The 14,475-nt window shown below is 38.7% G+C and overlaps 1 pseudogene; it reads left to right on the top strand.

Annotated features, from left to right (window-relative positions):
• Window positions 1-1,072: 1,072 nt before the first annotated feature.
• On the top strand, window positions 1,073-1,751 carry LOC113931269 (annotated as a pseudogene).
• The last annotated feature ends 12,724 nt before the right edge of the window (window positions 1,752-14,475 follow it).

The following is a 14,475-nucleotide window of genomic DNA, read 5'->3' as shown; positions in this document are numbered from 1 at the left end:
ATATTTCCAATGAATGGTTTTAAGTAACCAATTTTATAAATATTGATCATGCATTCAGTTGTACTTCAGAATAGATAATTTGAGAATTTTAAGCTGAAACTGTATGTGGGAATAATATTAAAGAGGAATAAATGGGAGCTACTTTAAAAACATTAAAATGACAACTTAATGTCTTCAAAGAAACGAAAGACAAGACTGATAATCTCAGGAACCAATTAGAATCTCTAGAAAAGAACCAAATGGAAATATTATAAATGAAAAATACAGTGATTGATATTGATAATTCAGTGGATGAGTTTTCTAGCAGATTAGATACTGTTAAATAAAGAATTAGTTAACTGGAACATAGGTTAGAAGAAAATATCCGAACTGAAACATGAAGAGACAAAGGAATAGAAAATGCATAAATGAGCATAAGAAGAAGAGATTCAATAAAAATTTCTTACATACATGTAATTGGAGTCCCAGAAGGAGAGAAGATACATAATGGTGCAGAAATAGCATTTGAAGAGATATTGAGAACTATAAAAAAATTGTTGAAAGACATTAATCCATGTACTCAAGAAGCACTAAAAAACCCAATAAAGATAAATATAAAGAAAACCACCTTGAGGTACATCATAGCAGACTTTGCAAAGACCAAAACCGGTGAGGAAATGTCGAAAACATGCAAAGAAAAGAGTTATATGATTTTCAAAAACAGCAATAATAATACTGACAACTAATTTGTCAAACAAAAAAAAGTAAGCCAGAATATAATGGAATGGTATATTTAAAGTGCAGAAAGAAATTAACTGCAAATCAAGGTTCCTATATTAAGTGAAAATGTCCTTCAAAAATGTAGATAAAATAAGAACATGTTCAGAAAAGCAAATACCAAGAGATTATGACACCAGCGGACCCACACAGAAGGAAGTATTAAATGGTCTTCTTTGAGGGTTGGAAAATAACCCCAGAAGGAAGGTTTAAAATGCAGTAAGAAGACTTTTTTCTTCTTCTTAGCACTAGGTGCCGACTACCTCCACTCCTCTTTTCCTTCGCTGCTGCCCAGGTCCTGGGATCAGCCGACACCATGGGTTTTGGAGACCTGAAAAGTCCCGCCGGCCTCCAGGTGCTCAACGACTACCTAGCGGACAAGAGCTACCTCGAGGGGTATGTGCTGTCACAAGCAGATGTGGCAGTATTTGAAGCAGTCTCTGGCCCCCCACCTGCCGACTTGTATCATGCCCTCTGTTGGTATAATCACATCAAGTCTTAACGAAAAGGAAAAGGCCAGCCTTCCAGGAGTGAAGAAAGCTTTGGGCAAGTATGGCCCTGCTAATGTGGAAGACACCACAGGAAGTGGAGCTACAGATAGTAAAGATGATGATGACATTGATCTCTTTGGATCTGATGATGAGGAGGAAAGTGAAGAAGTGAAGAGGCTAATAGAGGAATGCCTTGCACAGTATGAGTCAAAGAAAGCCAAAAAACCTGCACTTGTTGCCAAGTCTTCCATATTACTAGATGTGAAGCCTTGGGACAATGAGACAGATAGGGCAAAACTAGGGGAGTGCATCCAAAGCATTTGGGCAGACGGCTTGGTCTTGGGCTCTTCTAAACTAGTTCCAGTGGGATATGGAATTAAAAGACTTCAAATACAGTGTGTAGTGGAAGATGACAAAGTTGGAACAGATATGCTGGAGGAGCTGATCACTGCTTTTGAGGACTATGTGCAGTCCATGGACGTGGCTGCTCTTAATAAGATCTAAAATCTACATCATAGATCATTGCCCTTAAATAAAAGCTTAAAAGACAAAAAAAAATGCAGTAAGAAATTAAGAGCAGGGGCGCCTGGGTGGCTTAGTCATTGGGTGTCTGCCTTCGGCTCAGGTCATGATCCCAGGGTCCTGGGATCAAGCCCCGCAACAGACTCCCTGCTCAGTGGGAGGCCTGCTTCTCCCTCTCCCACTCCCCCTGCTTGTGCTCCCTCTCTCGCTGTCTCTCTCTGTCAAATAAATAAATAAAATCTTAAAAAAAAAAGAAATTAAGAGCAGTGGAAAAGGTAAATATGTGGAAAAATCTAAATGAATATTAGATGTATAAAACCATAATAATAATGTATTATGAGGCTTAAAACGTGTTAAAATGTACAATAGAGCTTAAGTTAGTAGTAGAATAAATGGAAGAAAATATCCCATGGTTTTCTCATTGTCTGAGGAGTGGCAAATACATAAATTTATATTAAATTTAGTAAGTTAAGAAAACATGTTATAAGTATAGGCTAACTACTAAAGCAATGTCAAAGAATGAACAACTACCAAACTAACAGAGGAGTAAAGTAACAGAAAAAAATCTCATTCTATTCAAACAAAAGCAAGAAAAAAGGAAAAAAAAGGAATTCAGACCTAGTGGGACAAATACAAATCAAATAATGTAATGGTATATTTATACCCAAATATATCCACAACTGCCTTAAATTTAAAGGGCTAAACTCTCCAATTAAAGTAAAACATTCTCAGACTAGAAAAAAGAACAGAACTCAGCTATCCAATGTTTACAAGAGATACACCTAAAATATAAAGATACAGAAAGCTTGAAAGTTAAAAGATGAAAAAAAACACCATGAAAATACTAATACCCCTTTTTGCACATGCACACACAAAAGCTAGTGTAACTATAATAATACCAGAGAAAGTAGAATTTAAGGGGAAAAAATGTAGAAGGATATTGTATAAGGATAAAAGTCCAATTATTGAGGAAGATTAAAAAAATCTAAATCTGTGTTCACCTAATAATATATGTTTAAAATACATAAAGCCAAAATTGACAGGATAACAAGGAGAACTAAATAAATCCACAATAATGATGGGAGAATTTGTTTTAATTTTTTTTTATTAAGACTATGTTTTTAGGGCACCTGGGTGGCTCAGTTGGTTAAGCATTTGCCTTTGGCTCAGGTCATGATCCCGGGGTCCTGGGATCAAGTTCTACATTGGTCTCCCTGCTCAGCAGGAATTCTACTTCTCCCTGTCCCTCTGCCCCTCCCCTCTGCTCATGCACTCTCTCTCTCTCTCTCTCAAATAAATAAATAAAGAAAATCTTTTAAAAAAAAGACTCTGCTTTTTGAGCAGTTTCAGGTTCACAGCAAAATTGAGAGGAAGGTAAAGAGATTTCCCATATATCTCCTGCTCCCACACGTGCGTAACCTCCCCACTTATCACCATCCTCCATCAGAATGATGCCCTTGTTACAACTGATGAACCTACACTGACATATCATAATCACCCAAAGTCTATAGTTGACATTATTTTTTACTCTTGTTGTTGTACATCTTGTGGGTTTGTAAAATATATAATGACATGTATCCATCATTATGGTATTTTCATGACCCCCAAATCCTTTGTGCTCTGCCTGTTCATCATTCTACCCCTAATCCCTGGAAACCACTGATCTTTTTACTGTCCCATAGTTTTCCCTTTTCCAGAATATCATGTAGTTTGGATCATACAATATGTAGCCTTTCAGATTGGCTTCTTTCACTTAGTAATATGCGTTTAAATTTCCTTTGTGTTTTTTCATGGCTTGCTAGCTCACTTCTTTTTAGCACTGAATAAGATTCTGTTCTCTGTATGTACCATGGTTTATCTATCCTTTTGCTTACTGAAGGACATTTTGGTTGCTTCCAAGTTTTGGCAGTTATGAATAAAGCTGCTATAAACATTGTGCAGGTTTCTGTGTGGACATAATTTTTATTTCTTCTAGGTAAATACCAAGGGATGTAATTGCTCTATGGTAAGAATATGTGTAGTTTTTAAAGAAACTGCTAAACTGTCTTCCAAAGTGGCTGTACCATTTTGCATTCCCACCAGTAGTCAATGAGAGTTCCTTTTGCTCCACATCCTCATTAGTATTTGGTGTTGTTAGTATTCTGGATTTTGACCATTCTAACGTGTGTGTGATGGTATCTCATTGTTTTAGTTTGAATTTCCCTGTTGGACATATGCTGTGGAGCATCTTTTCATAGCTTGTTGGCTATCTGTATAGCTTCTCTGGTGAGGAGTCTCCTAAGAGCTTTGGCCCATATTTTAATTGGGTTATTTTCATATTGTTGAGTCTTAAGGGTTCTTTATATATTTTAATAACAGTCTTTTATCAGACGTGTCTTTTACAAATATTTTTTTCCTAGTCTGTGGCTTGTCTTCTCAGTCTCTAGACATTGTCTTTTGGAGAGCAGAAGTTTCAAATTTTAAGGAAGTCTTGCTTATCCGTGATTTCTCATGGATCATGTCTTTGGTATATTTAAAAGGCATCAGCAAATTCAAGGCTGTCTCGGTTTTTCCCTGCATTATTTTCTAGGAGTTTTGTAGTTTTCCATTTTCCACTTAGGTCCATGATCCATTTTGAGTTAATTTTTTGTGAAGGGTGAATGGACTGTCTAGATTTTTTTTACATGTGTATCTCTAGTTGTTCCAGTAACGTTTACTGAATTCTATTGTATTGCTTTGGTTCTTTTGTCAAAGATCAGTTAACTATACTGATGGTGATCCACTTCAGTCCTCTCTATTCTGTGTCATCTGTTTGTTTATCCCTTGGCCAGTACCATAATGTTTTGATTACTGCAGCTTTATCATAAGTCTTGAAGTTGGGAAGCGTTTGTCCTCCAAGTTTGTTCTTTTTCAATATTGTATTGGCTATTCTGAGTCTTTTGCCTCTCCATGCAAACTTCATTTATTTTAAAGATTTTATTTATTTATTTATTTGACAGAGAGAGAGAGAGAGAGAGAGAGAGAAAGTACAAGCAGGGGGAGCAGAAGTTTTTATGTTTATTCTTTCAAGTTTTCTATATAGACAGTCATGTCATCTTGGAACAATGACAGTTTTATGTCCTCTTCCCAATCGTTGTGCCTTTTTTTGCCTGACTTTATTAGCAAGAACTTCCAGTACAGTGTTGAAAAGGAGTGGTGAGAGGGCACACCCTTGCCTTGTACCTGATCTTAGAAAGCTTTGTGTTTCTCACCATTAAGTATGATGTCAAGTGCAGTTTTTTTATAGATGATCTTTATCAAGTTGAGAAAGTTCCTTTCTATTCCTGTTTACTGAGAGGTTTTTTTTTATTATCATGAATTGGTGTCAGATTTTTGTCGAATGCTTTTTCTGTATCTACTGATATGATCATATGATTTTTCTCTTGTATGTTGATATGATGGATTACATTAATTGATTTTCCAAAAAAATGATTCCTTCAAATCAAACAAATACGTATTTTAGTATGTCCACGTTTGACTTAAAGTGGAAAAATCCAGTTTTCCCTTCCCATGATTTCTAAGGAGAAGTCCCAAATAGTGAAATATATTCTAAAACTACTCAGAGACTTAAGCTACTTTTCCCTGGGTATATTCCACTTACACCCCTGTTAAAAAGCTGATAGGTATTACACGGTTAGGATAATTGTAGCATGTTATCAAATTGGCAGATGCTCAGTAATCATTTTTGTCCCCATTAGGCAACAATAGATACAAAATAAAAGGACACCTGTTGATGTCCTTACAGCTGTGTCTGAATTGGAAGGCACTAGCACTCATCATTCTAGATGGTGGGTGAACCAAAGGAGCTCTGACATTTTTCATGATGATAGTTGCATATAAATACTTGGATCATCCTGGAGACTCCTACTGCCCAGCCAAGTGATTCTGTTTAGGTGATTCCTTCTCCTGCTGTATTTGTAAGCTCCAGATTATTTATTTTTTATTAAAGATTTTATTTATTTATTTATTTATTTATTTATTTATTTATTTATTTATTTGACAGAGAGAGACACAGCGAGAGAGGGAACACAAGCAGGGGGACTGGGAGAGGGAGAAGCAGGCTCCCCACAGAGCAGGGACCCTGATGCGGGGCTCGATCCCAGGACCCTGGGATCATGCCCTGAGCCGAAGGCAGATGCTTAACAACTGAGCCACTCAGGCGCCCCACTCCAGATTATTTGTAAAGCTGTGGTACAAAGATTAAAATTCAAGAATTACAAGACCCTCCAGTATTCTGCAGTTGTGAGACAAGGCATAAGAAGGAAGTGTTTTTAAACTTGGGAATGTATTATTTCAGCTTTAGTACATGTCGGTGCACAATATGTTAAGTGGCTTTTTCAGGCCAATAGTTAATTATCCAGTGACCCAGTTATGAAAAATCCATTCATGAGGAAATATTAAGAATCCTTACCATTATGAGGGTTGTTTGTTTTTTAGCTTTACATAGATTTGTATACCCACATACTGGAGGTAATAAAAAGGAATTATTCCATTTCATTTTTATTAGATTTTACTGCATGGCATATAGCTATAAAGAAATAAGATGTTTAAAAATATTCTGTATCTTAGATATTTAAATAAATTCATTGTTCAAAAGTATCACCCTGGGAGAAGTTACTTATTACGTGGATGTTACCATTGCTCAAACATTTTTGACAATCATTCCTGGAACTTCCTTGAAGCTAGTTTATGTGTCATGCAAGAAACTAGCGAAAGAATATGCTGATATCCCTTATCAAACTCAACACAGTTTTCTAATCTTTTTTTTTTAGTGTTTTGATTTCTGAACCATGTGTATGTATCAACTATTTTTTTTTCAGTTTCCTAATCTTTAGAAGCAAAAGCAAAGTCACTGGAAACAATCTTGTATTTTAAGCATAATAAGTGTAAGTTGAAAGTAGTAAAATCATATTAGGTTAAAAGTTTCTGTTTTGAACTGGTTTCTGGAGATGTCTGTGTAAAATAGTGAAAGATTTGAACTGTTGCTATTAAAAATGACAACTGAGAATATTGATGTATTCTGGACATGGGACAGAAACAGCAATCTAATATATGTCTTAGTTTAATGAAGAATCAGTTTTTGTCTTGACTAATATATAATTGCCTTGTGTGTTAGTGAATACTCAGAGGTTTCTAGAATTAATTAATTTTAAAAAGTTAAGATTTCACTTAAATTGATACCATAAATTTGCTTAGTAAGGCTCTCTTTTTGTAATCAGTACCAAGTGATCTGCCCAAATGATTAAAAATATGGAATGTAGGCTAGATGATATAAATTATTCTAGTTACAAATTCTTGTCTTAGTTTGAAGATTCTCCCATGTATTTATTTCCTACTATGTATCTACATGTTTTATATATATGTGTATATAACCATATACAACTATATATAATATATAGTTATATGTAAAAGTTACAGTTATATGTAAGTTATATATCTGGAACCATGTAACCATATCATTATGTGTGTGTGTGTGTGTGTGTGTGTGTGTATACAAAACTATATAGAACCATGAATGCAAATTACATATATAGAACTGTACAACCATATAACTATATATGTATGTATATATGCATATATGTATGTATATATGTATATATAGTTATATGGTTTTATGTATCATATATATAGTTATAATGTATATATGTATATATAGTTATATGGTTTTATATATCACATATATAGTTATAATATGCACATAGAGGGGCACCTGGGTGGCTCAGTGGGTTAAGCAGCTGCCTTCAGCTCAGGTCATGATCCTGGGGTCCTGGGATTGAGCCCCACATTGGGCTCCTTGCTCAGTGGGGAGCCTGCTTCTCCCTCTCCCTCTGCTGCTCCCCCTGCTTGTGCTCTTTCGCTCTTTCTGTCAAATAAAAAAAAATAAAAAAATAATAATATGCACATAGATGTGTGTGTGTGTGTGTGTGTGTGTGTGTGTGTGTGTGTGTGTGTGTGTGTGTGTAGTTCTTGGCATGTGCCAAAACTACAAAATGGTGGTCTTTAGTCCAGATTTGCTTTTGTTTGTTCTGCAGAATGTTGGCTTACGTAGTATTTTAAGTTTGAATTATTTAAAAATCTCGTGCACTGTTGGTGCAAATGCAAACTGGTGTAGCCACTATGGAAAACAGTATGGAGGTTTCTCAAAAAGTTAAAAATAGAACTACCTTATGACCCAGCAATTGCCATACTGGATATTTACCCAAAGAATACAAGAACACGAATTCAAAGAGTTATGTGCATTTCTATGTTTATAGCAGCATTATTTTCAATAGCCAAGATATAAAAGCCGCCCAGTGTCCATTGATAGATGAATGGATAAAGAAGATGTGGTATGTATGTACAATGGAATACTATTCAGCCATAAACAAGAATGAAATCTTGTCATCTGCAATGACAAATGCTAAGTGAAATAAGTCAGTTAGAGAAAGACAAAACCATATGATTTCACTCATATGTGGAATTTAAGAAACAAAACAAGCAAAGGGAAAATAGAGAGAAACCAAGAAACAGACTCTTAATTATAGAGAACAAACTGCTGGTTACCAGAGGGGAGGTGGGTGGGGGGGTGGGTTAAATAGGTGATGGGGATTAAGGAGGGCACCTTGTCCTGATGAGCACAAGGAGATGTTTGGAAGTGTTGAATTACTTTACTGTATACCTGAAACTAATATAGCATTGTATGTTGACTAACTGGAATTAAAATAAAAACTTAAAAAATAAATAAAACTAAAAATCAGATTTTATAATCTAGTTTTCTGGCTTCTCTTAATCCGTCAGAAGGTCTGGCATTACTCTCCTCCTGACAACAGCCAGTCAGGTAGTTTGGCCCGTGTGCCCTGCCATTCAGCACGGTCCCCATCACTTCCTATACCTTCCTGACGCACAGGTCTAAGGGTCATTTGTCGTTTATCCTCTAATACCAGATCTGAGTTTGAAATCCTTGAATCAATTCTACTAAGGATTTTTATTTTGCTCTTAAGGTCAGTGGGGAGGGTTTTAAGCAGGGGAGTGACCTGGTGTGGGGTCATGGAAATTTGACTGACTTATTTGGGGGAGATTATTCAGCTCCTGTGAGGAAAATTATTTGTTTGCACATGGTTGCTTCTTTCAAGCAAGGTATGATGGCTGCTTGCTTTCTGGTAGGTTGGTGATTCTCCCCCTTCACTTTTTGACCAGAAAGAAGCCACACTGCCTCCGATTGCTCTTAACCAGCTTGTTTTGTGTATTTGTCTACTGAGCGTGATCTTCCCGTCTCCTGGGGCTGTACTACATTGTGGGAAACTGGGATGTTGGACCCCTATGGCTATGTAAGCACCAGAGCTTAGTTCAGGAAGCCCCTCGGATTGCCAGCAGGTATGAAGTGAATGATACTGTTCACAATGCCTTCCTCACTGTTCTCCTGCATGGCCAAGCATCCCAGCTTTTTAGACCCAGCCATTAAACATTAAGGTGACAGAAATGAAATTAATATGACAGAATGACAGTGTTGCTTTTGCTAGAACTAAATGATGCAAATGCCCTTAATTAGATTCAGTTCCATATGCCTAGAGAGTAAACTCTTCTTCTAAAAAGATAGAATACTAATGTCTTGCATTGATGAAGAGCCTTTCATCTGGCAGTTTTCCCACATGGTTTATTAACCAATATGGCACAGTAAAAGCAAAGCAGAGAGAACTTCAACCACAAATGGAATGTAACAACTGCCTAATGGTCTATAACAAAACAGTCGGGCAGGAACTATAAAAAGCTATTTAAAACATCATTAATATGTATCCCGAATAGAAAGTATTATTTTATACATGAAAGTTAAATTTTGAGAAAAGTTTTTGGAGAGGGAGAGCTACTGTTTTAAGTCCTGAAGCCAGAACAAGAAGTAGTCTTCCAATGTGTAAGATATTGTTGTACTTGACCTACAAGGGTGATTCGAGTGGGGGAGGGGAAGAAGGACGAGAGAAGGAAGGACTAAGACATTCTGTACCTCCACATGCCAGTCCTCACCGTGGTATTGCTGGATAGATTATTAGTGGCACCATAGAGATGAGAAAACAGAAGCTCAGAGAAAGTGAGGAATTTACCCAAGATAACCTTTACTTAGTGAAGCTAGGATTGAAATTAGATCCATTTGATTTCGAGCTCATATTTTTTCCTACTTGCCAGACTACTTTTCACTGCAGCTGTTATGCTCAGGCATAGACGCTCTGTCTTCTATGTAACAGATCTTTTGTCTCCCTCCTCAAAAATTTAGATGAAATGTTCTAGAAACACATGGAGGAGCTGGTCTTGTGACACCTCCATATGCTTCCTTAGGCAACGCTGGCTTGTGCCCCCCAGATAGTGCACATATGCTTTCTGGCTGCTCCTTGCTGCGGGGTTAAGTTCCTTGACTTTCCAAGGGCACCTCTCCCAAGTTGTTGAGTGTTTGGGAATGTGCCTTGATGTCTGCGAGCATGGCTTCCAGTTCCAAAGTTGTTCTTGTCATTCTTGAAGAGTCTCTAGGGTCCTAATGCAAAAATGTTTCCTACCTCCATATCCCACAGGCATAGAGGTTCTTGCCTCCTGCCTACTGTTTGTCTACCATGAGCAATATTAAGTTAGTAACTTCTTCTTGCCTCCTCACACTTTCCCAGAACGTCTGTTCTTAAGTCTTTCCTTTTGTTCTTATAAGGCAACCAGCAAGCTTATTCTTCTTTCCTTGCAGTCTCCCCTCCTTCCTCCAGTGTTGACAGTTGTGTTATAGCTGCATTGCTAGAGCATATAATAATGACATGCTACCCTTACCCCTGAGAAAAGAAGAAAAATATAAAAGACCTGATATTTTCGCATATCAAATTGCAGGCTCTCCTTTTCTGCTCCCCCTGTTTATGGAAGATAAGTTTGCTTGTATTTCTACAAGGAATTCGTGAGCATTGGGCCAGGATAGCTTTCTGAGCTGCAAAGCTCTTGGGCTCCCTCTTCTCATGTTACTTTGATATATTAAAAAACATGGTCTCTCAGGGTAGCTATCTGTCCAGCTAGTTGCGAAAATTGCCTCTATTGGCTTCCCATCCCACCCTCCCGCTAGATCTGGACTGTCTCTTTTATCTCCCATCCCAAAGTTCTTGCCCTGGGGGATAGCCTCAGCGTGGAACTCTTTCTCAGAAGCCTGTGGGATCAGGCTGCCCAGCCACCAAGTCCTCCGTGTGGTGCTCTTGCACTCACCTCACGTGTGCAAGTGTGTGTCTGAGAAGCCCCTTCCTGTTCCCGTTGTTTTTCTCAGACTATCCCACTGAACCCTCCATTCCCAGGAGGGACTCCTCTTCTTCATGGTGATGACTTGCTGGCAATTTCTAGGTTCCCTGGCTCTGAGACCACCGGAAATCCCTTTGTCTTTCCTCCTTTTGTGCAGAGCTACCATTCCCACATTCCTCTTGCATCCAGTTTGTATTCTGGGTTCATGGAGATTCATTTGAATTAATTTTTTTCTTACGCTACCCTACGTGATTTTTTTTGAAGATTTTATTTATTTATATGAGAGAGAGAGGGTGAGAGAGAACATGAGAGGGGAGAGGGTCAGAGGGAGAAGCAGACTCCCCACAGAGCGGGGAGCCCGATGTGGGACTCGATCCTGGGACTCCAGGATCATGACCTGAGCTGAAGGCAGTCGCTTAACCAACTGAGCCACCCAGGCGCCCCTACTTGATTTTTCTGTTTTCAAGAGGAGGATAGGGAGATTATATATGCTGTCTCCATCAGTGTCTTGCCAAAGGACAGCAACCTCTTAGCCAGTCTCCCTGCTTCTGCTCAGCCTCCTCCCCTAAGTCTATTCTCAACCTAGAATGAGCCTGTAAGTTAGACTGTGTTTGCAGAAGATTTTTTGGTGGCTTCCCATCGTATTCAGAAAGAGCCAAGTTCCTTAGCAGGATCACTGAGGCCCTCCATGATCTGGCACGTCATTTCTTCGCTCATCTCCTTTCCCTCTTGTTCTCTCTGCCTCTTCATTCTTCCACCAAAACTCAGACCTGCTTCAGACTTGGGAACTTGGCATTTGCTGTTCCCTCTGTCTTCAAGGATCTAAGGTATGCACTTGGTCCACTTGCTTACTCGTTTCTTGTCTTTTCTCAAATGTCACCTTTTCTGAGACCTTCTGTGCCCATCTTATCTAAAATGCTACACTCCAGGACATCTGTTAACCCCTTCTCTGTTTACTTTTTCTCCGAACACTCACTAACCTGCTATATATTTTACGATTTTCTTTATTTTCTGTCTTCCCACTAGACAAGGATCGGTGTCTATTTGGTTCATTACTGTGTTTCCAGCCCTTAGAACAATACCTGATGCAGAGTAGGTTCACATTAAAGATTAGCCGGATGCAGTGACTAGGACAGGTAAATAGGTAAATTGTGCTAGACAAGTTCAGGTTGAAGAGTGGTTATATCTGGCTTGGCATAGGAGGCAGGGACGAGGCAAGTGCTGACTTTGAACTAGTTCTCAAGCGATGAGTCAGATTTAAGCAGGTTTGTCTGCTGCTGTGATTTCACAGAGGTCTGCATTTATTTTAGACAGATGTGTGACATGTTAACGAGGTAGAAATGATAGGGTGGTAAGGCAGATGAAATTGTTAAAGTGATGCCAGGTTTGAGTGTGAATGATTTGGAAGGTGATGGCTGTACATGCGTTGAAGGCAGATGTTAAGTTTAGATTGGGCTTTGAACCTTTCAGGGTTCTTGATTGCAAGAAACATAAACCAGGTCAGGCCATCATAAGAAAAAAGGAAATTTGCTGGGAGAATTGGGGCTTACGGAGTTGATAGGAAGTGTCTTAGTGCTGTATCAAAAATACCTCAAACTGGGGGCTTGTAAACAGCAAACATGTATTTCTTACACTTCCGGAGGCTGGAAGTCCAAAATCATGGCGTTGGCGGATTTGGTGTCGGCTGAGTCCGCTTCCTCATTGAGGACCATCTTCTCCCCCATAACTTTACGTAGCAGAAGGGGCAAGCGAGCTCCCTGGCATCTCTTTTACAAGGGCACTAATCCCAATCTGATCAACTCCCAAAGGCCCCACCTCCTCACCCCATCGCCTTGGGGGTTAGGATTTCAACATCTGAATTTCGAGGGGGATACAGACATTCAGACCGTATCAGGAGGTTTGCAGAATCAGGAGCTGGCCAACAGGAACTGCTGTAAAGGTCTTTTAGCAGGAGCAGCCTACTACAACTCCCCCTGAACTGAATATTGCCCCTCAGTATTGCCCAATATAGTCATCCTTTTACCTGCTAGTGGAGATTTGAGTTGTTTCCAGATTTTTTTTTAATTACAAAGTGCTGTTATGTGCACTTTTATGTACATTGAGGAGGGTAGGTTCTATGGTGAGCACTGTGAATGGTGTAAGACTGGTGAATCACAGATCTGTACCCCTGAAACATATAATACGTTATATGTTAAAAAAAAACCATATATATGTTTTCTGGTACAGATGCACAAGCTTCTCCATGGGGTGAAATTGCCAAACCATCTGACACATACTCAACTCTATGAGATAATGTCAAATTGTTTTCCAAAGTGATTATACCAATGTACACCCCCACAAAATTGTATAAATGTTCATTTGCTCTATATCCTCACCTACACTTCATGTTTTTAAGATTTTTATTTTAACATTTGCACATCATAGAACTCCCTGTTGTCAATTACTACAGTGCTATGGCTTTTGACAGCTGTATCCAGCCATGTACCCACCACTGCAATCAGGACACAGAACAGTTCCATCACCCCAATTTATATTCCCTCAGCTGCTCCTTTTTAGCCAGTCCTTTCTCCATCTCCAGGCTCTGGCAGTCATTGATCTATTCTCCATCCCTGTCATTTTGCCTTTTCCAGAAATGTCATATAAATGGAATAATACAATATGAAGCTTCATGTGTCTGGTTTCTTATACTCAGCAAAGGGCATTCGAGAATCCTCCATGTCACTGCATCTGTCAGAGCTTCCTTCTGTTTTTTGTTGTTGAGTAGCATTCCATTGTATAGATGTACCACAGCTGGTTTACCCATTCCCCAGTTGAGGGTCATTTGGGTTGTTTCTGCTTTTAGTGGTTATGCATAAACCTGCTGTTCACAGTTGCATACAGAGATTTGTGTGAACACAGTTCCCCTTCTCAGGTAAATACCTAAAAGTGGGATTGCTGGGTCATAGGTTAACTATGTTTAACTTTACAAGAAACTCTTCACCTGTTTTGCAGAGTAGATGTGTGCTACACATACAGTAACGAGAGGTCCGGTTGCTCTGCATCTTTGTCTACACTTAGTGTCTCCATTTTTAAAAGTCATTTTAATGGGTGTGTGGTGGTACCTCACTGTGGTTTTTTTTTAAGTTTAAATTCAATTAATTAACGTATAATGTATTATTAGATTCAGAGGTAGAGGTCAGTGCTTCATCAGTCTTATATAACACCCAGTGCTCATTACATCACGTGCCCTTCTTAAGGGCACCACCCAGTTACCCCATCCCCCAGCCCCCTCCCCTCAAGCAACCCTCGGTTTGTTTCCTGAGATTAAGGAGTCTCTTATGGTTTGTCTTCCTCCCTGATTTTGTCTTGTTTTATTTTTTCCCTCCCTCCCCCATGCTCCTCTGATTTGTTTCTTAAATTCCACATATGAGTGAGATCATATGATAATTGTCTTTCTCTGAATGACTTATTTCGCTTAGTG

This window comes from Zalophus californianus, chromosome X, assembly GCF_009762305.2.
Source record: "Zalophus californianus isolate mZalCal1 chromosome X, mZalCal1.pri.v2, whole genome shotgun sequence".
In the NCBI taxonomy this organism is placed as follows: domain Eukaryota; kingdom Metazoa; phylum Chordata; class Mammalia; order Carnivora; family Otariidae; genus Zalophus; species Zalophus californianus.
This window is presented reverse-complemented; position numbering and strand designations above follow the sequence as displayed.